This window comes from Choloepus didactylus, chromosome 19, assembly GCF_015220235.1.
Source record: "Choloepus didactylus isolate mChoDid1 chromosome 19, mChoDid1.pri, whole genome shotgun sequence".
NCBI lineage: Eukaryota > Metazoa > Chordata > Mammalia > Pilosa > Megalonychidae > Choloepus > Choloepus didactylus.
The window spans coordinates 9145144-9171934 of record NC_051325.1 but is presented as its reverse complement, the minus strand read 5'-3'; positions in this window follow the sequence as shown (position 1 = coordinate 9171934).

Genomic DNA, 26791 nt, shown 5'->3' with positions numbered 1-26791 from the left:
AGTGCACCTCAAAGTGTGGTCTACAGAGCAGCAGTGGCAACCTCATGGAGGCTTGTTAGAAATGGAAGCTTATGGGGTCCACCCGAGACCTACACACTCCTCAAGGAACCCTCTGCACACTAATTTTGAAAACACCTACTTTACTATTTCCTTTTCAAGAAGACTTTCAGTTCTTTCTGGATGAAATAGTCAAATCCTGAGATGGCAGATATTATTGAGATTGGGTTTGCAATTTAACAAATCTTGCATATATATGTTTATTCATTTTAAACCTTGATTAATACATGTGCATCACATGTACCCAATGCATCACAGAAAGACTTTATAAATTAAACCAAGGTTGGACCTACCACCTATAGTAAGTAAGACAGAACACTGAAATAGTCCCAAATATTAGGAAATTAACACATTTTTAAATAATATGTGAGTGAACAAGCAAATCACAAGTAAAGTTGGAAAATATTTTTAATTGGATGAAATTGAAAATGCAACACTATCGAAAAGTGTATGGTACAGTTAGAAGTCCTTAAAAATTAAGCACAAAATTACAACATGACCCAGCAATTCGACTCCTAGATACACACCCTAAAAATTGAAATCAGGGACTTGAACAGATACTTGCATGCTGATATTCATAGCAGCACTATTCACAATAACCAAAAGATAGAAACAACCCAAATATCCGTCAACTGATGAACATATAAACAAAAATGTGCTATAACCATAAAGGGGAATATTACTCAGCCATGAAAAGGGATAAAGTACTGATACATGCTACAACTTGGACGAACCTCAAAAATATGTTATATGAAAGCCAGATGAAAATTATCATATATTTTATGATTTCATTTATATTAAATATCACGAGTTGGTGGATTCATAGAGATGAAAGCAGTTTAGTGTTGTCAGAGGCTGGGGTAAGGGGGAGATGAGGAGTTACTGCTAAATAGATACAGGCTTTCCTTCTGGGTTGAGGAAGATATTCCAGAAGTAGACAGAGATGATGTAGCACAACACTGAATTACTAAATGTCACCGAATTGTACACTATAAAATGGTTAATTCTATGGTACATGAATTCTATCTCAATTTTTAAAAAGTGGGGGATACTGCTAATACAGTGCATAGAGATTTATAGCATTAATTTTTATAGTACAAAAGTAGAAAGTTTTCGAATCAATGAACTAAGCTTAAAGATACAGAAAAGGAAAAGACAATTAAACCCAACCAAACAGAAGGAAGGAAAACAAAAGATAAGAGCAGAAATAATCAAAATTTAAAACAGAAAACATAGAGAAAATCAAAAAATTAAAAACTAGTTCAATAAAATATATTAATCAACTTCTAGGCAGACTGAACAAGGAAAATATACAAATTACCATGATCTGGAAGAAAATAGACTCTAAAGACATTAAAAGAATGATTTTATAACATTATTAATTACCCAATAAATTGAACAGTTTAAATAAAACAAATTCTTTCAGAGATACAAATGCCAAAGCTAATTCAAGAAGAAATGGATAATCTGAATAGTCTATTAACATCTATTAAGGAACTGAATTCATAATTGTAAACCTTCCAACAAGGAGAACCCTGGCATAGACAACTTTACTGGAAAATTCTACCAAATATTTAAGGAAGAAATAATACAGATTCTACATAAACTTTCCTAGAAAATGGAAGAGAACACTTCCCTATTCATTCTATGATGCCAGTCTTATCCTTAAACCAAAATCTGACAGAAATGTTACAGTAGTCCTCTTGAACAGAGACACAAAATTCCTCTACTAAATATTAGCGATCAAATATAGTAGTATATAAAAAGAGCAATACTTCATGGCCAAATGGAGTTTATCTCCAGAATGCAAGGTTGGATCAACATTTGGAAAGCAATCTATATAAATTATTACAGCAACAGATTAAATAAAGCAAACCATGTGGTAATTTCAATACATACAGAAAGGTAAAATTTGACATCTATTTATGATAAATACTCTCATCAAATTAAAAATAAACAGGAACTCAACCTAACAATGAGTATCTAAGAAACTAACTATCTACAGCTACCATTATGGTGTTAGCATAATGATGAAAAATTCAAGTGTGTTTCCCTTAAGATAAGGAAAAAGAAAGAACATCTGCCCTGATCATTCCTATTCAACATTGCATTAGAAGGTCTAGCTGGCATAATAAGGCAAGAAAAAGAAATAGGGAGTATACAGATTAGTAAGTGTTCCAGTTTGCCAATGCTGCTGTTTTGCAAAACACCAGAAATGGATTGGCTTTTACAAAGGGAGTTTGTTTGGTTATAAAGTTACAGTCTTAAGGCCATAAAGTGTCCAAGGTAAGGCATCAACAATAGGGTACCTTCACAGAATGATGTCCATTGGCATCTGGAAAACCTCTGTTCAGAGAGCATGTGGCTGGTGTTTGCTTGCTCCCAGATTGCGTTTCAAAACAGCATTCTGCAAAATGTCGCTCTTGGGGCATTTTGCCCTCTTTTAGCTGCAGCTCCTTTTCAAAATGTCACTCTCAGTTGCTCTGAGGTCCTTCTGTCTGTGAACTCCTTTATAGGACTCCAGTGATCCAATTAACACCCACTCTGAATGGGTGGGGTAACATCTCCATGGAAATTATCCAATCTAAGGTCTTGCCCATAGTTTATTGAGTCACTTTTTCATGGAAACACTCAATCAATAGGTTCCAACCTAATAACACTAATAGTCTGCCCCTACAGGACTGCCTCAAAGATAATGGGGTATGGGGGGACATAATACATCCAAACCGGCACAGTAAGGAAGAAGTAAAAATTTCTCTATATCCAGATGTCGTGAACATCTATGTCAAAAATCCTAAGGAAATTATAAAAAGGCTACTCAAACTAATGAGTGAGTTTAACCAAAGGCCTAATACAAGGTAATAATGAATAATAATCATATTTCTTTGTATTAGCAATGAATGATTGGATATTGAAATTTAAATAAAAACAGTAGCATTTCCAATAGCACTAAAAGTAAAATATTGAAATACAAATCCAACAAAATACGTGTAGGCCTCATATGCTGAAAACTACAAATCCCTTCATAGATTGAAAGACTGAATATGTTTAAAGGCCAAATTCTCTTCAAATTGGTCTAAGATACAACACAATCCAAACCAAAATCCCTGTAGAATACATTTAGATGTTGACAAATGGATTCTAAAATGTATATCGGTCAAAGGAATTAGAATAGCCAAAATGATTTTAGAAAAGAAAAAAAAAAAAAAGAGGATTTAAACTACCTGATTTCAAGATTTAGTATAAAGCTACAGTGTTTGATGATAGATGGAAAAGAATAGAGTCCAGAAGTAGATCCATGCATATAAGTTTAATTCATCTTTGCAAATGTGCAAAGACAATTCAATGGAGAAAGACAGTCTTTTCAACAAAAGTTACTGCAACAATTGGACATCCAAATGCAAAATAAATTAACCTTGATCTATACTTTGCACATTATACTAAAGTTAACTCAAAACTAATTGTAGACCTAATTGTAAAATCTAAAATGATATAAAGTATAGATGAAAACAGGAGAAAATCCCTGTGACCTTGGGTGAGATAGAGATTTCTTAGACATGACCCCAAAAGTATAATCCATAAAAGAAAAATTCTGATAATTGAACTTCATCAATTAAAAAATTCTGCTCTATCAAAACACTGTCAAGAAAATAAAATACAAGCCACAGATTGGGAGAAAATGTTTGCAAAACATATATTTGACAAAGGAGTTGTACAGAGAACATATAAACAATTCTCAATTTTCAACAATAAGAAAATAAAAACTCAAATAAAATGGGTGGAATATTTAGACACTTCACGAAAGAAGATATACATTTGGCAAAGAAACACACGAAAAGATACTCAACATCATTAATAATTAATAAATGCAAATTAAGTCCACAATGAGTTACCATTATACACTTATTAGAATGGCTTAAAAGCAAAACAAAATGAACAAATAAGCAAAAACCCTGAAAGTATCAGGTGCTGGCAAATACATGAAGAGACTGGAACTCCCCTACGTTGCTTTCAGAAATTCAAAATGGCATAACCATTTTGGAAAACAATTTGGCAAATTCTTACCAAGTTTGTCACACACCTACCAGCAATCCCACTCTTAGAAATGTAAAAGTATGCTCACACAAAACGTGTACATGAATGTTTATAGCTGCTTTAATCATAGTCATCCGAAACAATACAATTGAACTTCAACTGGTGAATGGATAAACCAGTTGTGGTACTACCTTTTCATGGTGTACTATCCAGCAATAAAAACAAGTGAACCATTGATTGAAACACACAAACATGGATGAACCTCAAATGCATTATTCTAAGTGAAAATGCAAGACTGAAAAGGTTATATACTTTATTATTCCATACATGTGGCATCCAGAAATAGGCAAAACTATAGAAAAGAAAAATAGATCAGTGGTTGCCAGAGGCTAGGGATTGGTGGATGAGATGACTATAAAGGGGATCGGGGAAACATGGGGGTGATGTACTTTTCTATTTTCAATTGTGGCAGTGGTTATATGGTTGCGTCATCAAAATCTGCAAAACTATACAATGAAATAGATGAATTTTACTTTATATAAATTATTCTTCAATTTTAAAAAGTAAAAAAAAAAAAAAAATTGTCAAAATAACAAAAGTTCCTAATGGAGGTACTACTGAGAATCACCTAGGACCTTCTTAAAATTAAAATGCCTTGGCTCCACTCTCAAAGATTCTGATTGGTTAAGTCTCTGGTGTCACTAAGATCTAAATCTCTAAATATTTCCCCTTGTGAGTCCAATGAACAATACATTTTTGGAACAATTACATTTTAACATTTTTCAAACCATGGCCTGGGGCAACATTTCCCTCTAGATCAACAAATCTTAAATTGCATCCATAAAAGAATTGCTAAAGACGCAGATGCCCAGGCTCTAGTCTCAGAGCATCTGATTCACTAAGGGCCAGGAAAATGCACTTGAAATGAAGAACATCCAGAGGATTCTAATGTAAGTGGTCCTCATATCAAACTTGAGGAACCGGCTCCAAGACCGAGTCAGGTAAGGAGTGTTTTCCCCAAATGTGCATCCCTGAGGTCCCTGTGAGAGACCATAGACCACACCTCAGATTGTCTCACCAAGGGGCAAGGAAATTGGAGACCCCATGCTCATTGGGGTAGTTGAGAGTAGCTCCTACTATCCCAGCCTTACAAGCTGTGACCTGCAGGCTGAGGATGTTGCCTTGACCAAAAAAAAGACCCAAGGCAGAAAGGCGAGGTGCTTGTGCTCCAGGAGCAAAACCCTTGGCATACGTGGGGGGATGTCCACCAAAGCAGAAGGATCTGATGGGATAGGGTGGGCACCGGCAGCATCTGCCAATTAAACCAAGTAGCATGGGACCTGGGTTGGGGGATGTCGCCAAAGTTGCAGTTTCCCTCTGAGGGAGTCAGGAGGTGAGTGGATTTCATATAATTTGCTGATGTGTGAAACAAGGTGAAGTTTCTTGTTAAACAGGAGAGCTAGCTGTGAAATGTCAGCCTTTCTGCCCCTCCACCCCCATCCCCCAACCACAGCATGCAAACAGTCGTGAAGGCAAGCCCACTGGGCTTGTGCCAGTCAATAGCACAGGCTTCTCGCTGTCGGGGCAGCCCTGACCCCTACTGCCAAGCTTTGCAACAGATGCCAACTGCCCTGCACCTGTCTGGTGGCAGGTTTAATAAGTGTGTATAAAATACACATTGTGGAAATACAGACAGGTACAAATGAACTATTCAGTTAATGGATCAAAATTATTACAAAGTCTCTGTGCAAAATCATTAAACGGTAAAATTAAAGATTAATTGGAACATGCCTACAATTGTCCCTTGGCCTCTGAAACCCATTCCCTCCCCCCTTTCCCTGCCACTGTGCATTGGGCCACATGTGTAAACACCGAGGATGCTTTACCGAATAGCAGAGAAACATGGTTAGTCTAGACTCTGGACTAAGAAAAGTCCAAATGATTTGGAATTCTGACCCCAAACAACGTATAATTTGAGGATGAGACCAATTTGAAGATTGAGGGCCAAGCAATTTAGGGTGATCCTAGAGAATCTTCAAATCTGTGACAGAGTGAAATATTCCCAAAATTGTTCTTCCAAAAAGTCAACCCCAAGGCCTGCATCTGTTAGAACATCTTGGCATGCCCAGCAACTGAAAAATTTCCCATCCTGCCCGGCAGACGCACGGCTCACATCTGAGTTAACAAGGACAAGAATGAAGCTGAGCCTGTTTCCCAGGTGATGAAGAACGGACGGCCCAGGTTCATGCCAGAATAACTGATTAAATCATCCCTGGCGACGGCCTTGTCAGCGGCACGTCCTTGCAGACCCCATCCAGCAGTGGGAATACATCATGCTGTTATAGCTCCATGCCTCCTGGCCATGCCTTTCCTCTGTGTTTTCTGCAGTCAGAAAAAAAAAGCATAAAAGGGATTGTTCATTCATCGTGAAATCGATTTAGGACGGGTCATTTGCTTTGGTGGAAATGGAATGTTCTTAAAAATGTGACCATTTTTAGAAATTACATTCTCATTTTCCAAGATGGGAGACGAAACAAAGCCAACTCTCAGCTTCCTCATAAATGACAAACAAAGTAAGAACATCAGAAATTTTAAAAGCACAAAGCAGCCGCAGAACCTTTCCAAGCCTTTGGGCATGGCAATGTTCAGCATATGCAGTTCTCCATTTGTTTAATATTCCTGGGTTTATTTTCCCATTTGATGGTATCTGTGGGTTTGGAGTTAAAACTCACTGGCTTTGCAGCCATTGGCCGCAAGGAGCTGCCTGATTGGGGGAGACACACAGAGAAGTCAAAGGGTTTATTTCATGTCTCTCAGTTTAGGAAACATGCCTTCTATTATGGACGCCTTTCACTGGAGCTGATGGCTGTCTCCAGAGCAAGTTTTGTTTTGTTTTGTTTTTCCTTTTCTTTTTCTTTTTTATGTGTTTATAACAGTGGTTTCCACACTTGGTCTCCATAGCCCCTAAGATTGAATTAACTTGTGTCAGGTTTGACATGGTTTAAAGAATTTTTTTAAATCCCCAAGTCATGTTAATATGTTAAATTTGGGGACAACTGGATTATATGTTTATGCAGCAAATACGAGGGCTGCATTTCATGCTGTTAGATGCTGGGTATTGAACAAAGGAGGTAAACAGGGGAAAAAAGAAAAATAAAAGCCCTGTTCTTTGGACAGCTCGGGGAGGTAAAGGATATGAATACAAATGGTCCATCCCCAGGTCTCAGAGATCCTGCTCAGGACTGAGCCTCACTTAGTGCTCCCAGACTGCTCACCCCACCCCAACAGACTGCCCCTGTCTCCTCACCCTCTCCAGCCTTGGGTGTGACTCCCCTTTCCAATCTCTGTCTTTCTGGTGGATGTTTCAGTTCATCTCAATTGTAGCTCTCTGATTACTGGCAGGGTTTATCATCTCTTCATATGCATTAAGCCCTTTGGGTTCACACATCTGTGAAAATTCCCATTTCATGGATTTTACCCAACTTCCTATTGGTTTCCTTGCTCTTATCTTATTGAGTTGCAGAATCCATTTATTTTCTATGTATTGACCACTTTGGTTTTTGTTTTAGCTTTGTATGTATATGTTTAACTATACACACACACATACACATATATATATGCACACACATATATGTTTTCAATTGGTAATAAATTCAGGAAGTTCAAATTTCAGCAACCAAACGATGGTCTTCAGTAAAATCTCACCCTACCCCTGCCCCTCAGCCACTTCATTCTTCTTAATCCTTCTTTGAGCCATTTTGTGCCTGCAAAAGCAAGTAGATCATACGAACATTCACACATGCAAGTATTCTTTTGCAAATGATAGAATATTCTAAGCCCTCTTCTGTACCTTGCTTATTTGTTTAATAGTATATCCTGGAGATTATTCCATATCAACACATAAAGAATTTTATCATTCCTTTGTAAGGTTGTCTAGTATTCTCTTGTTTGGATGCACCATAATTTATTTAACCAATCTGCTATTCAGGTGTATTTAAGTTATTTCAAATGTTTTGTCTCTGCAGGATGAAATTCTAGACGTGGAAGTGCTGGATCAAAGGGTATGTGAATTTTTATTTTTGAAATCTACTTCCAAATTGTCTTTGGTAGAGGCTGTACCAGTGAACACTTCCATCAGGGAGTTTAGGGGGTATCTGTGTCCCAGTTTTATTGCCAGGACAGATGCCGTCACTCTGTGGATTTCCCCACACTGTCGGGTGAAACAGTTGAGCTGTGGCACACTCGTCTGTGAGTGGGAAGTCCGTGAAACAGCTGTTCTTTCCTGTCAGCTGCTGTCTCCCACTTGCCTGTTTCTCTACTGATGGTTGGTCTTTGGTTGGAGGAACATTTAACATGTCATGGCAATTGTGTGTTTCTGTGCTTTTAGTTGCAAATCCTAATTTCTCCTAACTCATCGTTTGTCTTTTAGCTTCACTGCAGGATTTGTACTGTGCAGAAATTTTATTTTATGTAAATTTGTTATTGACTTTTTTCTTCTTCTGGCCTTTTTTCATAGTCAGAAAAGACTCCTCTACTCTAAAATTGCTCCCATGTTACTCCTAGTGTGTTTATTGTTTCATTTTTAAGCTTAAACTTTTTATGCATTTAGAATTAATGAGATATAGATCCACCATATTTTATTTTCCATATTATTATTACATTGCTCCAATGTCATTTACTAAATAATCCATTTTTCCCTACTGATTTAAAATGCCCTTTTAACATATCCTAACTTATGTATTTAACTCTACTTAAATTCTATTTAAATTCTCTTCTTCTTCTATTTTGTTCCATTAATCTGCCTCTTTTTACTCCTTTTCCACACTTAATTTTTGTGGTCTTACCATGTCATAATATCTAGTTACCTAGTTCTCCTCATTATTCTTTTATTTTCAGAAGTTCATATTTTCATGTGAACTTTAGAATTACCTTAACTAATTAAGGAAACTGTTACTATTATTATTGTCACTCATTATATTTATAAAATATAATTTTATAAATTATAATATATAATTTATAAAATATAATCTCCCTTAACTTAGGGAGAATTAAAGTCTATTTGATGCTGAGTCTTCCTACCTAAGATCAATGGTTATGTTTCCACTTAATCAAATATTCTTTTGATCCCTTAGGAGTGTTTTAAATTTTGTTCAAATAGACCACATACTTTTTACATGACATGTATTCCTAGATGTGTTACTATATGTTGTGCTATTATAAAAGAAGTCTTTTCTATTATTAAATCTTTTATTAAATCTTCTCAACTTTTACTGTATATTGATTATTGTATATTAATTTTATTCTTAGCTATCTGAAATCACAAGTTCCTTATTATTTGTAAAAACTATTGGTTGATTCTCTTAGGTTTTAATAATAAAAGTTTGTATAATCAAATATAGTAGCTATTTTACTTCTTTTTTCCTACATTTGTACACCTTTAATTTATACACTTCTGGCTATTAGCACTAACAAATAACAGAGATAAATATGATCTTTCAGCTTTGTATTTTCTCCAACTTTAATGGTAATGTTTCTAGTGTTTTCCTATTAAGTATGATGCTTGTGGAATTATTTTCAAGAGGTTTTTAACAAGACAGGAGATTGAATTTTATCACATGCTGAATTTTATCACATGCCTTGTAAACATCTTTGGAAACTATCAAATGATTTTGTCAAACACTGAAAAACTTTGTCTTGGCATTGCTGAAACAAACCTCTATATTATTCTTTTTAAATAGCTCCACTGTTCTGTTTACTTTTACTTCTTTTCAGAGTTTTGAATTAGCATCTAAGAGGAGATCAGTCTGTAGCTTACAATTTTTAATGTAATCATTGTCACATTTTGATATCAGTATCTTGCTTGTATACTCAAAATATTTTGAAAGAAGCCCCTTTTTTCTTTGATCTGGAATGTTTTACATATCTTTTGAATTACCAATTCTTTAAATGTTGGTAGAATCCACCACTAGTTTTGAAGGTTGAGTAGTTTTTTAACAAACCTATTAATTTCTTCTACTGTGATATTTCTGTATTTATTTTCTATCTCTCCTATAGTCAGTTTTGGTAAATTATATTTTGTTAGAAAATTACCATTTCCTCCAAGCTTTCAAATATATTTGCACAGAGTTAAACAAGGAGGTGCATTATGGTTTTTAAATTGCCTCCGATTTTATATTTTGTGTGTGTTTGCGCTTTCTTGTGCTTACGTTTTTGACTTTTTCTCTAAATCCTTTTGCTGTATACCCAAGGTTTTGATTTGTCGACTTAGTATTATTGTTATTTTTGTTAGTATTGATGCTATTTAAAGTTATTCTGACATTTTTATTTGATTTTCTTTTTCACCCAATAATTGTTTGAGATCACCTGAAAGGAAAATTCCTGGTTATGCTATTAAATTCTAGTTTTATTACATTGGATCAGGTAGTGTTTGTACTTCCACTTTTTAAAATTTACTGAAGCTTTCTCTTTGATCCATCGTGTCATCATATTTTATGACTCTTCTATGGGAGCTTCCTAAAGGTTTATTCCTTGTATTCAGGGTGCCTATTTTAATAATTAGGTAATTAGTCAATAATATGAATTGTAATGTTTAAGTCCTCTATGTCTGTACTTTTTTTCCCCTATTTATCTCCCTTGTATTACGTATTTAAAATTAAAGACTCCTACTGCCGATGTCTACCTCTTGAGTTTTTACCTTACTAATATTGTTGCTATATTATTCCATGACTGCCAAACTGTATTTCACCCTTTTGCATTTTAAAGTGTTCTTCTTGGTCTTGATTAATGATTTTTTGCATGGATTCAGTTTTATCTGGTGTTAAATAAGTTCCCTGACTTATTTTTGTTTGCATATGTTAGTTTGTAGCTTTGCCCGTATGTTTATATTCAGATTTTAATCACTAATTTTATTCATGTCTCTATCACAGAAGTAAACTGGGTTTTCATTTCCTCTAAATAGTAAGGAAGTTTAGTATTTGCCTTCTACTGGATTGCCTTTATAAATGTGGCTTTTCACAATATCTTTGATTATCTATTTTATTGAACAGGATCTTTTTAATTGTCAACCATTAGCAAAGATGCAATCAATATATTCCCTCTCCCCCCACTTTAATCTCCCTGTCTCCACCACCTGGCTTTACTTGGTTAAAATCTCATTCTGTTGTCATCCCTACATTATTTTTTTTCAGTTTTAAATATCCTTGGATTTCCCCCACACTATTAAATATTAAATATGAGGATATGAACACAGTGCTACCTCCAACCTTTTTTCTCCCCCCAACTCATTGTTATTTATGCCCTTATTTCATTTTCAGACTTATGATATTTACATTCTAATCTGTTGCTTTCAATCCTTTCTTTGTTTTTTTTTTTATTTCCATGGCTAAATAAATTCAGTTTTGGCAAACAGTTCTTTCTTTGGATATTTAGTTAGTTCCTTGGTTGGTTGAAACTTTTTGTTTAGTGGGTCCCTTGACCAGTTCATGGGAAAATATTCCTGGACTTGGTGCCATTTCTCAGCTGTGTGTATGCTTTCTTTGTGCTGAACACCAACATGGCTGAGTATAAATATTTGAATTATTCTTAAGTGAGAGTTTTTTTGGGTGGGGGGGGTTGATACTCCATTGTCCCATTTTAGTTGGTGCTACTGTGGAGAACTCTGAGGCCAACTTAAAAATTGCCTTTCATATGTGGCTTGTTACAATTACTGGCAGCCCAAAAGATGCACTCTTCATTTCTGAGGTTCAGTAAATTTAATAATTTACCCTTCTGAGTCAATTTTCAGATACAATGTGAGTCCTTTCAATATGAAATTAATCTTTTTGTTTGTTTGTTTTTGGTTTCTTGAATCGTGTCTTTAACATATTCTCACTTTTTCACTATTTTGGATTTCTTCTTCTCAGACTCCAATTATGTGTATGTTGGAACTCATTTGCCTATCTTCCAAATTTCATTTTAGTCTACACTTTTTAGCTCCTTATTTATTTACCATGTCACATGGTTTGCTTTCTCCTTTCTCTCTCCTATGAAGTTCACTGTGTATTCAGCATCATTTTCTTTCCCTTATGCTTTCTCTTATTTCACCTTTATTTCAGTGGTCTTAATATTTTTACTCCAGTTATTTGCTGTGCTTAAGTAGTTCACATTCTCTTCCCCCTCCATATTGTCTTACCATTTATTTTCTAATTTCTTGTATTTCTTCTTTGTATTCTTGCTCCATATAGACAAAGGCTTCATTAAGGTTTCCATTTTGTTTGTTTGATTTATCTGTCTATCTACACACACACACATTTGTACATAAATAGACAGCTGTTTTACAATACAAACTAGATAGATAGATAGATAGATAGATAGATAGATAGATAGATAGACAGACAGACAGATAGATAATAGAACAAGTTATGGTAACAATTGTCTGCCCCATAAAAACATTTTTCTGTAAATTTTCTTCATCTGCTGTTATCTTTTTCCTATCCCTTTTCTCGTTAGTTTTTCTAGTAGTCTTTTGTATAGATTCTGTACCAGTTTCTTTATGATTACTCACTACTTAAGTGGGTGGATTTTTTTTTTCTGGCAAGATAACCAAAAATAGAAAGTAGTATAACCACCTCTCAAGCCAGTTATAATTTTTTCTATAGCCCAGGATTTTGTGTGTTTGTTTAATTTGTTTCCCACAAGAGATCATGCATAGACAGCTGGATTACAATACAAAGTCTCTATTCTGTACTCCTGCTGCAGAGGAATCTGCTGCTTGCAAATATGGATTTCCTCACTGGCACAACTCCACTGCTTCTTTGAGATCCTGCAATTAGCAATATACTCTGTTCTTTCTGGAACAACCAAGGAATTTGAGTTTTGCACTTCAGGGTGTGCCTCTCAGCTTTAACAAATTTACTTTTCTTGTGGATTTTGAGATCTCAAACTAAGTATCCCCTCTCTACTTTCACACAAATACACTCCTGCATCATATCCACCATTTTCAGCAGCCCTTCGAACAATCTGGAATTTGGGAGGGGTTAGATTCCTCCTTGTTTTGCTGAAAGTGGAGCTTGTGTTTTTTGTTTGCCTTTTTCCTTGCTGATTTTAGGAAATTTCCATGAATAAAGCAAGGAAATGGAAATTTTATGCCTCTGTCTGAAAAATGGAGCCCTTATCTCCCTTGTTGTTTGGGGGTTTATGAATATCTTCTGCTACTCTGTCATCATATGGTGACTCTTTCTCTGGTGCTTTCTATTCAGCTGAAATCTTTGAGTCTAGTATTGTCAAATCCTAGGGGTGATTTTGGCACCCCTTACCCCAGGTCACCTACATATCCTACTGTGGGGTGGCTTACCTACTTCTCTCAGTACTCCACACGTTGCTCTTAGAACATTTCCTGAGTGTGAATTAGGAAGACAGGAATTAAATGTTATTGTACCTAGGGCCCAACCACTTATGAGGAAATCCTGCTCACCTTATGTCACATCCCCAGATCCCAACACTGCTTCTCACCTCCTCCACTGCTGCATCCTGGTCTGCGCTGTGGCCCTCTCTCATGCAGGCTATCACAAAGCCTCTCAGCTTGGTCCCCTGCTCCCACCTCTGCTTCCTCTCACTCAGCCTTCCTCTGCTCAGACCGTCAGAGGCTTCCACTTTCCTCAGAGAAGAAGCCAAATTCCCACACACAATCTGGGTCCCTGTGCCTCGAATTTCCTCTTTAGCAGTCCCCCTCCTTACCCCTCTGCAGCTACCCTGGCTTCTCCCTACCCCTGGAGCCTGCAGAAAGACCCTGCCTCAGGATCCTTGCACCAGCTGCTACCTCCTGCTTGACTTATTCTCTCATAGCCTTTGGCTTTTGTGCAAGGTCACCTTCTTAATGCAGCCTATTTAAGTTTTCAGTCTGCCTTTCCCTAGTAAAACATAATTCCCTTTACCCTGCTCTGTTTACCTTTCTTTTCCATAGCATTTATCACCCTTATAGCATGCTAGATAATTAGTTATTTATATCTTTTTTCATTGCCTGTCTTCCTCAATGATAATGAATGTTCTGTGGCAGGAGGGGTCTTGTTTGTTTAGTACCCTGAAGCCCCAGAACATTGCCTGGCATACAAGAGACCCTTAATAAATATTTGTTGAATAAGATAACGGATAGTCCATGGAAATAAAATCAGGAGAGGCTTTTTCATGAAATTTTATCAAATCTATTCAAATCGAGGTACAAGGTCAAAACACTATAGTAAAATATTAATAAAAATTAAATCAACTTTGAATTCTTATCAACAAAAATGCATTCTCTTGTTAATGTTCTACACTTAGTTTTAAATGGTTAAAAATATAGAAGGGCCATAATCAATTCCATTGTGATCAATCAATGAATACATATGCCACCGAAGCTGCCAACACCCTTTTTTGAGCCATGTTGCCACAGATGCACTAGAATCAATAAACAGTGTTACATTGACTGACTCCTCTGGCTAAACAAAAGCAGTTCATGAGTCCAAGCACGGTACTCAACCTGCCTTTTCAGCCACAAGAAAAATAAGTATTACTAGATGTAATGTTTTCATGATAATTTTTTTTTTGTTTTATGTTAATATCTTTCGGGTAACACCAGCTGTTATAGTTTACAAATGTGTAGGTACCGAAAACATAGGAGCTCTGCAATAGCAGCGAGAGAGGATGGTGAAGATTTGTGCAAGTGCACAGGGCGCTGAGAAGTGGAGACAAATGCAGACAGCATGGCCTACCCCCTCATCTGTCATTCTCATTAGCCATGTGAGCAGGGGTACCAACGTACATCACTAGTAATAATGATGATATTCCCTTCTCACAAAGCTATGATGAGGATTATATTATGTTTGCATGTTACACAATTAGCGTCATTGCTGGCAGAGACTACATGCTTAGCAAGGCGGGCCCTTATTAAGAGGCCATATATTGTTAACAACTGTAGGTGGTCAGGCCCCATTTCTCTAAAAAATGAGAGCATTACACTTAGGAAAGTGTGTGTGTGTGCATGCATGTGTTTGAGTGTGAACTTTGGTTCACTTCACATTGACCATTGTGCCAACCCAACTAAGCCATTGGATGCCACGATACCTGATGGCCACAATTTTCCACTCATGGTAAAACAAGACATTATTAGCCTGGGCACTGGCCACAAGAGGACAGATTTGGAGAAAGAATTAGGAAAAGAGTCCCACTTCCAAGACACAGCATTAGGCTGACCAGGGAAAGGATAAAGAGAAGACTGAGAAGAGTGTCGAATGATCATCAAAGGCACAGTAAGTTGGCCTGTAAGACTGACCTACTAGTTGGCAATTCTAAAAGGAGGGATAGAAACTTATTTAATAAAGTAAAAGACATTCACTCACCTTACACATATTTAAAAAGAATAATTTTCAAAGATTCGGTTTACTAATATGTAAAGCGTACACAGTTTTCAGGGATACAATCACTGCCTAAAGCAAGGCAGTCTGCTGGGTGAGAGTAAAGCCTACCATGCTGGGTTCTCTTGAGGATAAGGGGCCTGCTTAAGTTACTTTATGAGTCTATATCGGCTGACAGCATCCAATTCTCACTCATACATGTTTCCATGGAAATGAATCTCAGCAGAGGACCACTTTCAACAGCCACTTTTTTCCTGGATAGTTAATGTCCACCATTATAGAGCATCTGTGAGCCATCACAGAAAGCTCACACTTTGGATGCAATAACTAATGAAGTAGGTTTCAGACTTTTGTTATCACCATAATCACTTGGAGAGGGGAGCATCAGTTAATTAGCATTCCTAGATGCAGTGTTTCTGTATGGAGCCTTCTTTCTGGGGCATCTCCACGGAAATTGTGCTCCAGGAAAGAGATTGCCTGTAGTTTGCCTGATCATCAGAGATGCTGGATGTAGCAGTCACTTCACAGCTGAAATTTCAGTCACGTTGTCCCAATCTGAGCATCCTCCTTTAAATAAGGAGAGCAAATGATTGTCTCTGCAATCAGTCTGAAGACATGTTTGGTTTAGCCTTCAAAGTATAACAAACACAATCAGAAATTTTTCCCAGTGTCTCTTGAAATGCTTCAAAAACTTACTACACTGGGCAACATCCCTATCTGGACACCCCCTGTGTGGGGACCATCTCTGTTAGATCAGTTCTGTCAACACATGGCCACTGGGTAGACTGAATCGTGTACCCCAGGAAATATGTGTTCTTCATCTTCATCCATGTTCCTGAGGGCATGAACTCGTGAAAATGGGATCTTCTGAGGATGGTATTTTCAGCTAAACTGTAACCGTATGAATCAGGGTGGGTTTTAATCCACATTACCAGAAGCCTTATAAAGAGAAGAAACCAGAAGCCAGCAGTCAGAGGACTGCAAAAGGAGCCAGAAGCTGGAAGTCAGTGGAAACCAGAAGAGCAGATGAAAGGAGGATCTCCACCATGTGCTGGGAGGCAGAGATGCAAGTCAAAGAGCCCCAAGGATTGCAGCAAGCTAGTACTGGAAAGCTACAGACTTTGGGAAGAAAGCAGGGCCTTGTTGATACCTTGATTTTGGATTTCTAGCCTCTGAAACCATGAGACAGTGGATGCTCATTGTTTAAGAGAACCCATGGAGTGGTATTTGTCATAGCAGCCTGGCAAACTAAGACATTCACCTCTTCCTGCCTGTGCTCACCATTCATTTACTCCGTGATCTATAACAACTGCTTTGAAATTTTGAACTGAACAGGTCCCTGCCATTTAAATCACATATAACACAGACTTAATCATATATTGTTCGGGTATTCAAAATAAAGTAAAATATTTTTAATGAATAAAGGCCACTGTGAGCCCCAGCTAGCTGAAATTCCTCCTATGACTGTACTGCTGGGGTCCTTCTTGGTCCCCAGATCTTTCTTGCTTTGCTTCTCTTCTTTTCACTCTAAAGCTTCCTTCCTTATGAGGGGAAGTAGAATATGAGTTAAAACATAATATCTCCTCCAAAAAATCTCCCTTTACCTAATCATTTAGAGTGGTCCTTTCTCTTTCCTGGTAAAGTTCCTAACCAGACCAGGACTTTGGATCAGCTGTGCCCAAAACAAGACCCTTTAAAGTTCTGTCCAAGAGGAAAATTAAGATAAAATGTAAAAACTCTTCCATCTTTATTTTAATTTTCCACCTTGCTATGTAATAAAATAAGCCTTTCAAGAAGCTTTTTAAAAACTATTATTTCTTATATTCTGCTGCAAAATGGGGAGAGGAGAAGACAGAATGAAGAGGGAAGAGGCAAGATATAAAAGGGAAAGAAAATGAGAGAAACTTTATACATTGTTCAGGGTGACATGCAGATCATAGGTCCAAAATTCTTAGGCTCACCACCAAATTAATGACCACTTACAGATTTTCTGGGGGTAAATAAAGAAGAACGTTGACCATAGATGCGCAGATCAACTGTAAGACATGCCTTAAATGTTTAAATGCAGAAAAAAAAATGATACTGTTGAACTGTGAAAATATAGTACTTTTTCCATCTCTAAAAATGATGTCATTTGAGCTATACAATTGCTTTCTCACCATCCCTGCTTTCAGGTAATAAACTGCTTCCTTAAACACAGGAATTTGACTTTTATACTTTTTAAAATAATTCTTGGGACATAGGTTTCTAACAAAGAAGGAGGTGACATTCTAGATGTCTGGCTGCGAGAACCTCTGATAATTCCTAGCCATCACAACTCTTCTTCACAGCAACCCATAAGTATCATGAGAGGGTTAGGTAACAGGTTTCTGAAATTGATGAATAAATGTATAGTTCTCATTTCCAAAACATGCATTATGAAATTTATTTGTGATAGTTTTAATCTGTGGAAATAAATGATGACCCATCCAAATGAGAACAAGCAAAGACTGTTCAGAGCTTGCTATTATGACAAGGGAGTCAGCCACCATCAGTTGCATTTGTCAGAGACTCAAAGGCAGGCAGAGGAATGGGAAAACTTTACAGTGGGAAAGAGGGAAAGCTTCAGGTATGCTCTGATTGGAGAAGCAAGGGGAGCATGGAGATGGGCTAACTGGACATGGAGCCTCCTATGTGATTGGATAGGGGAGTCATTTGGCATTCTCTGGTTGGTCCTGAGTCAGAAGCAGGGCAAACATTAGGATAGTTGTCAATTTTTGATCAGTTCCTGGCCACAATGTCTGCAGAGGTTGGGGATTGGTTTCCTAGTTTGATTGCTGCAGAAGCTATGGGTCAGATTTTCATTGTAATATATGGTCTAGCCATTGTCCATTTGTGAATCAAGTCTCTCAAATGGACTCAAATGATAGCAATATTTGGGCGATTTGCTTCATGATATGTTTAGTATGCTGCAGATAATTCTTGTGGTATCTCACTGAAGCTGCCATGAGGTAATGGGGACAGCAAAGCCTCATGGGGCATTTCCCTTTCTCAGAGTCTTTGCACAACTCTGCCCTAATGTGGTGGGTCCTCATTTGGTGCAGGCACTCGGGCTTCTCTGCATGGTCCAGCTGGAAGGTGTTTTCTCTACACTTCCATAAATTCTGCAAACTTACTTACTGTCCATCCTTCTATCATCCTAATCTAGTCATTCGGTCAATCACTTCATTTAGTGCCTAACACAACCCAAGGACTCCCATTTAATGTTACCTTTCAGTGGAGTGCTGAAGAAGAGGCTTTTACTAAAGTTTCAATGATATTAACCTCCCTGGATCCCAGGTCCCCATAGCAAGAGCTACTTTAGGGCTAAGTGGATGTCAACAAGTCCTGCTTTCCATGGAGGGGTGACTCTGTCACCTTCTGACAGATCCCCTCTTGTGCTCTTCACTGTATCACCCTCTTCCAGAGATAGCTGACACAGCTAAATAAAAGCAAGCAATGTGAATTCAAGTAAAGCCTTGAATTCTCTATGTATTATTTGTTCAGGTCATATGTGGCCACAACTTAGCCTTTAGCTCAGATTCAGCTCTAAATCCAGAACAATGGTGCCACTTCATAGGACAGCTGTGAAGATTTAAATGAGAATACAGCAAGTGCAGGACTGAGAGCAAACCCTCAGTATAATCCCTTTAGTACCCAGCTTTCCCACTCAAGTCCCAGGCTCACCAGAGCTCGAATAACTCACAGCTATTTCAATTGAAAGCCTGCAAAACAGCAAGGTTAGGGTATTTTTAACAATCAACTTTATTGAGGTATAATTTACATGCAGTAAAAAGCATCTATTTTAAGGATAGGGTTTGATGAGTTTAGACAGATGGTTTTGTGCATACCCACCACCACAAATGAGATATGAGACATTCCTGCAACCCCAAAAAGTCCTTATGCCCCTTTGCAGTCAATTCCCTCCCCACATTCAACCCCAGTTAATAATAGATCTGCTTTCTCTCACTATAGCTTGGATTTGCATTTTACGGAATGTCATAAAAATAGAATCATGTGATGTGCACCATTTTGTATTGTGAGTTATATAAGTAGTTTGCCCCATTTTACTGCTAAGTAGGATTCCATGGTATGGATACACCGTAATTTGCTTATCCATTCACCAGTTGGTGGACATTTGAGTTGTTTCTAGTTTGGGGCTACTATGGGAAAAACAGCTATGAACATTTGTGCAGAAGCTTTTGTATGGACATATGTTTTCTTTTCCCTTCAGTAAATAGCTGGGAATAGAATGGCTGAGTCATGTTGCAGGTGCATGTTTCACTTCGTGCAAACAGCCAATCTATTTTCCAAAGTAGTGGTACTATTCTGTATTCTCACCAGCAGTGTAGGAGAGTTCCAGTTTGTTCTAAATTTTTGCCAATATTTAGTGTTGTTCGTCTTTTTAAATTTTTCCATTCTAGTATACATATAGTGGATTCTTGTAACTCTTCTGATACTACCTTTTGAAATCTTACATCTTGAACTTTGTTAGAACAAGGTGCTGGAGTAGGAATGCAAACTGAAAGACATGCCTCTTTCTCTGAAAATCCTAACAGAACTAACTGACATGTGCCTGGGAAAGGGCACCCTGAGGCAGACCATGGTACATACTACAGAGTGGTATACGGTGCATTGCCCTGTGGGAATAGCAGGGAAGTAGTATTTAGTCCTGACAGTGAGAAAGCCTTCACAGAGGAGATGGCACTTGAGCTGGACCTTGAGGGACAGAAACATCTCTAGAGGCAGGGGTGTAGGGCAGGCAGGGGAGGGGACAGGGTAGGGCATTCTGGAAACAAAAGGGTTGAAGCTCAGAGTTCCCTGAGTGTTTGGGAAATGGAGGATTTCCTAGAGTGACTGGAGTACAAAATGCTAATATTTTCCATAGCCAATTAATGGTTAACTCTAAGTTTTTTGAAGTGACAACAAAAGCTTCTTTAAAATCTGCATGCATTGAAAGGTAACCCCAAATGGAAGCGCATGACACCTATTGAGCACTTACTAATTATGTGTTGAATGAATGAACAAATGAAAAGCTACCTGGATATAGAAAAACATAAATTAGAGGTGTTGAGACAGTGCAGATACAAAGCTTGGAGAAGCTTCAAGAAGATAACCTTCAGCTAGAAAATTAAAAGGCAGTTTCAGAATGTGGCATTTTAGCTCTAGTTTTGAGCATGGACAGTTTTTAAATATACATATATTAGAAGTAAGGGAAAGCATTTTGGAGGAAAAAAATAGCATAAACAAAGCTTCACAGAGAGAAACAGGCAGATGTTAGGGGATTATTTGGTGCAATTGAGGGAAACTTTTGATTTTCAATGGTTTCCATATTTGTATACCAATAACTAACTATACACAATGGATACTTCAAAGTAGATTCATGGTTGTAGCATTTATTTTCTTTAATTAAACAGATATTTAGTTAGTACTTACTGAGAGCCTTCACTGATGGAGCATAGTTAACAGTATATGGGATTTGACTTCAGGGAAACTCTATTCCAGGAAATGCAGGGAAGCAGTGGAATAATGAAATGAGTTGCTTAAGGGATGAAATGACTAGTTCCCTAGAACTGGTGCTGATCTTCTAGGGATGGTAGAGATTGTTTGGAACCAGATCTACCCAGAAGTATTGACCAAAGAACTGTCTGAGGAGTGGCAGCTGAAAGCCCAGGATAGCAGAGGTTTAGCATAAAGAAAATCTTTGGAAAGGGGACGGGAACCCACTAAACACAGCCAATTCCCCTTGGGTCCAAGGAATGAACCAGGAACCAAGCCTCACCTCCAGAGGAGAGGCAGAACTAAGAGTGAGTTAACTGCAAAGGTCAGAGGGACAGTATCTGGAAGGGAGAGCACCAAAAAAAACCCTAGGAGAAGTTCAAACTACACTGTTAGAAGAAACAAGATAGTGTATAAAGAAGGGTTTGCCTGTTTGGTGTATCCTTTTGCTAATGTTTCAGTCATCTGTGCCACTTCAGAACTTAGTGGCTTCAGACAGCAACAATGTATTATTTCTCTTGAGTCTGAGGGTCAGGAATTCAGGCAGGGCTCAGCTGGTTGGTTCTTCTGCTCCATGTAGCACCAGCTGGGACTACTCCCTTGGCTGCATTCATTTGTGGGGGTGGCCTGGGAGGTCCAAGAAGGCTTTGCTCACTTGCCTCTCTCCTTGGTGGTCCTACATGGAGGAGACTTTCCTTAAACACTCTCACCAGTCAGTAGTCTGGCCCAAGCTTCCTTACTGCATGGCGGTTGTGGGGTGAGTTACTACACAATGAGTAATGGGAACACAGGCTCAAGCATAACAGAGGCTCCAAGCAAATGACTGCTTTATTGTTTGCACAGCACAAAGGGTCCATAAAAGCAGGGGAAAGATCCACCTTAGCTGGTCCCCAGGGGAGGGTCAATGGATGACTGCTGTGCATATCTCTCTTTGCATCCAACATGAGGGACACTTGCATGAACTGAGTGCTGAGCTTCCATACACTCCAGGAGGAGGGGGTTCTGTCGTGGGGCAGCTTCTGTGCCCTGGCAAGCAGCTGGGACTGATTCAGGCTCCCCCAGCTACTTGAGGTCTTTTGCAAAATAGAAACTTGCCAAGCACATGCATGCAAACAAACAAGAGGTGAAAGGGAGACAGGCAAGGCCTGGGAGTTGGCCTCGGAATATGTCCTCAACTTCCATCAGTGGCTGGTTTCTCTGCAGAGTGTGAAAGTGGCAGCTGCCAACCCTCTTAAAGTGTGCACCTGTATCAGGCACTGCATTGCACTGTTCTGCAATATCTACTGGATAAAGCAAGTCCCAAGGTGAGCCCAGATTCAGGAGAGGAGAAATAGATGCCACCACTTGATGAAAGGAACGCAGTGCATGCTCAGAGAGAGGATGGATTAGTCAATAGTGGCTGACATTGGCTCTGATATCTGGAAGGATACACAAAATTTACTGCTAGAATCCTCTTATTTCACGTTTCACAGCCAACTTCCAAGGAAATAAGTGTTTGTCTAGGAAACAAAGAGACCTTATGAGGATTTCAGACTGGAATACAGTTCCCTATCACCTGGATTAATACACTTTTAGCTTGTGTTTGTGTATTTGTTATTTATTTGTTCAATTCATGCTGAACTTCAGCAAACACTGTGAGAAAACCTCTGCAGAGGTCTTGATATATGAGCACTTGTCTTCTGTGTTTATTCATCTTGCTTCATTTTTCCTTCTTGCTAAATCTCCAGATTAAACAAATCAACAAACAGACAGGACCTCTCCCAGCGATTCACCCAACTGAAAGTCATTCTGACTTACAGGCACATAGAGCAGTGTGTATGAACTTTGTTTAAATGGAGTCATTCACTGTGTACAGTTTTGTGTCTCATTTTTTCTGCTCAATCATCATGCCTCTCTCACACAACCAGCTCATGCATGGAGTGGTAGTTTATTATTTTTGCTGCTGTATAAATCCCATTGTAGGAATATATTTTTGCCCCCTAAGAGGGGAAGCCCTGGATTTCTCTGGTAGTTTTATAATGAGCTGTGGTCAAAGAAGCCCACCCAGAGGGTCTGTCTGGAAACTGCTTCCAAGACAATCCTTTATCACATGAGTTCTAGCTGAAATTAAAGCCCAGCAGAAATTTCTCAGAAAAATACCCCATCCATGATCTTCTTTGCTTGTGAAACAAGTTTATGACCTGCTTTTGCTCTGGGGTCACCACAAGTCGGCTCTCAGTGACTGCTAATCCTGCCAGGAGCCTTGCCCAGTTCTTCAAAGAGCCCTTGCCTTGAGCAGAAGCTGTGTGTCCACCCGTATTCCCACAGTCCTCACCACTGATGAGTGGGTAGCCCAACAGCCAGCAGCTGCAGCAGCCAAAGCCCGCTCAGCCCACAGCAGGCAAGATGTGCCAGGTAACCAACGCCTTCTGCAACAGCCCTTGACCTATGACAGATGACCTTCACGGATAGACACCCCAGCTCCTGTGCCCTTGGTGGAGATCATGCTGAGGTGCCTGTTCTACACTGATCCTAGATTTCCCAAGAGGAATTAAGCTCCAGTGGCCCACAACTGTCCCTGGCTGTATAACACATCCTGTATGTCTGCATTCCCTTCCCTGTCTCACATCTCCTACAGGTGCCCCCTGGGACCACCTCCCAAATGAACTTCTCACAACCAAATCCTGGTCCCAGGGTCTACTTCGGGTGAAAACCAGACTTAGACAGTCTCAGAAACAGGATGTCAAATTTAGAGTTTGGACAGAAATATCCTTAATCTGGTCTGCCTCCTTCCTTTTTGTGTAACCAAGAAAAAAATGAAGTAGAAAACCTGATAATACACTAAGGTAGGTGTGTTTGTGTGTGTGTGTGTGTGTGTGTGTTTTGAAAAGCATTTTTTTTCCTGCAAGTGTCAGGTGCATCTGTCAGGGCTCTGTTAAATTTCGATAAGCAAAGCTCTCGGGTTTTCTAACATAAGGCACACTTTAAGTTGACCTGATTTGGGTTGCCTAGAGATTATCTTAGTGATATGCTGATTGGCTTTTTCTATTTCTAAAGGAACTTATTTCACTGCTCTTTTGGTAAAAATACTGAGAGTTCTCTTCTTCTCTACACATTTTTGCTTTGATTTTCAAAATGTGCCTGTACAGTAGTTGATGCAACAGCTTTAGTTCAGCTGAAATCTTAGCTGTTGGTTTCCAGATGTGTGTGGCATATAGCTACAAACATGGTTTTTATTCTTCTGACCTCATGTTTTTATTATTTTATTACTTATTTTATTATTTTAGAGTGAGGAATTATTTCTCAAACAGGGACAAAAACAAGTACTAGCAGTAATGGAAAAGACTGATAAATTGGGCTACTAATTTAGCAGTATGTTTATCAAAAGACATTGTTAAATGAGTGAAAGTTAAACTGTAGTATGAGAGAACAAAGGCATAAAGGGGCCTTGATATTCAGACTATTAAGAAGTCCTACAGCTGACTAAAAAAGATGACAACCCAATAGAAATATGGGTAAAAGACTTGAATGAGAACTTGAAAAGGGAGCTATCCAGAGAAATGATAAACACATGAAAAGGTGCTTAATATCATTAGTCTTCAGGGAAATGCAAACTAATGCTAAAATGAGATACCACTTAGCACATACCAGAATAGCAAAAACAAAACAAGGCAAAAACCCTGATACTATCAAATGCTTGCAAGAATGTTGAGCAGCCAGAACTCCCACAGTGGTTGTTAATATAAATTGGTACAACCATTTGGGAAAACTGTTGAGCTGGAATCAATTAAATATGAACATATGTATACCTCATGACATTACAACTTATTTTTCAGTTATTTATAATAAGTACAAGAATGTCTGTAACAGCACTGTTCATAAGTACAAAAAAAATTGGAAATTTCCAAGTATACATAAACAAGAGAATGGATTTAAATGTGTGGTCTATTATTTATACCATGGAATGCTTAGACAGCAAATAAAAAGAATAAGCTATTGCTATCTACAACAACTAGATCAATTTCACAGATATAATTAAACAAAATTCAAAAGAATTGCTATCAAATGATTCCATTAATATGAAGTGCACACTCATCTATGGTGAAAGAAGTCAGAATATTGATAAACTTTGTGAATACAGGAAGGTGAATAGTGGCTGGGATTCAGCTTCTTTGTTTTATTAATCTAGAGACTTAGCAAACCAACAAGGAATTCAACTCATAAACACAAAGCAAAGCAAATAACCCCAAAAGACAAACATTTAGGCAGCAGCTGCTATGTTATGATGATGAGATTATCAAGTAGGAACAGTCTAGGAAGATTTTGGATTCGAAGTAAAAATTCAGAGTAAGCCTGCAGTGTCCAACTGATTTAAGTAGAAAAGACAACCTGAGAGGTTATAGCAAGAGAGAATCTATCCTGTTTTATGCAAGAGGCTAAATTACCTCCCAACCAGCTTCTCTCTGTGCCATTATCCTGTTACAGTTCTTTAAAAGATGCATTATTTTCTGAGTGTAGTTGATCTGTGTATTTGTTTCCATGTTTATCGTTTGTTTCCTGCCCTCTGAGGGCAGAGACTTGCCTTTGTTTATTATTGAGTTTTTGGAAAACAGATGTTCTTTATTTTAGTGTAGAGTAATTCATCGATACTTTTTCTATGGTGTGCTTTTTCTGTGTCTTGTTTATTAAATCCTTCACTATACAAAGATAACCAGTATAATCTACTCTCTAGTCTTGGAAACGTTTCAAATTTAGTTCTCACATTAAGTCTCCAATTCACCTCTTTGACTAAGACATTTCTTTCTGTACTTGTTAACAAGCCATGACACAAATGTATCTTAACCATACTCCCCACTGTAATAAATTTCAACAAAGATAATGACACAGAGGTAGAGACTATATACACATCTTTTCAATATAAAAACCTTTTTGAAGCAACACAGCACTCGAATCAATCAGAACCATGTGGGGTAATATGAAGTTTTCCAGCACCAGACGGTAACTCTGACACCAGGGAAAATGCAGATCAGAGAGAGCTGAGTGGATGCAGAGTAAGGATACATGTATGTCTCCTTTCATCCGTCACGCTAAGACGGAATTTGACTCCAGAGTTGCAAATACTACGTTTTAAGAAGTACCTTTCCAAATGTTCCGACACATATTATAAAACAACTCTGCTTCATTCTGTGTTTCATAGCAAGCTCATGCATTCAAGGACTAATAAACATGGTATGTTCTTAATATATTAGAGACATTCGACCACTGGAACCAGCTCTTAATCAAATGAAATCTTAAAAAATAAAGGACCAAATACACTTTGAAAAGGTACATTGATTTGTGAAATGGAAAAATGATAGAAGAATCTGCCATGGATTCCTTATTGTCCCAAATAGTCCAAAATTGTGTATGCTAATGCATGTGTAGGTCATATTTTATCCATGTACCCAAATTCTCACTTACTTCATGGGAAGTCCAGAGGTCAATAATGTTTGTTGCAAATGAACTAATTAGGAAGGTAACCCAGCCTAAATGTAAAAAAAAAAAAAAAGAATTGGAATATGAATGCTGCTTTACAACTACAGGCCAGCTGCTGTGAAGAAATTATGGAAACCCCAGCCTCTAAGCCCAGCTTCTCTCCCCTTTTCGTTACTTCCACAGACCCTTACCATGCACCCATGACATTACAGATATTCACAGGATGGAAAGAACCAGCCATGCCCTGCTTACCTCGTTCTGTTGTGGTGAAAATCAAGACCAATGACAGATTGTAAAATACACTGGAATTTGAAGGGGGATACGAACAAATTATTCTAATTAATAATCATGTACTTTGTAAA